We start from the raw sequence: 489 nt of genomic DNA on the forward strand, positions 1-489 counted from the left end.
TTTTTTTATTGAATTTTCATTCGTAGTTAGTCAAGTCAATGATTCGCAGTATCAATTTTCGGCAAATTTTGTGTTACACTCATCCAAATTTTATACACATTTCGAATGCATTATATATGATTTTAGTAAACATTAGTTACTGATTATAATTCAATTATTTGCTGAATATCTAGACCAGAAAAACTTTTTTTAATTTTGATAGTCTCAAAAAATATACCCGCAAAATTTGAGTTTCTAGAATGATCCTTTTAAAATTCAGATACAAAGCTACTTGAATAGGCATAACAAAAATCTGCAGAAACAATCCCGCAGAAGCTCTAGGAGTTTTACAAGATCAGTCCGCAAGTATGCAGAGAGTACAAAATTATGTTGCCGGGAAGACTTTGCTATGTTCAGTGTTTTTATGCGATTTGTTGGATCAATAAATTGGTTTCATTATGTCAGGAACTTTTTTCAGTTTTAGTGTTCTTCTTGTATCAGACTGATAAT

This window comes from Symsagittifera roscoffensis, chromosome 4 (assembly GCF_963678635.1).
Source record: "Symsagittifera roscoffensis chromosome 4, txSymRosc1.1, whole genome shotgun sequence".
NCBI classification, from domain to species: domain Eukaryota; kingdom Metazoa; phylum Xenacoelomorpha; order Acoela; family Convolutidae; genus Symsagittifera; species Symsagittifera roscoffensis.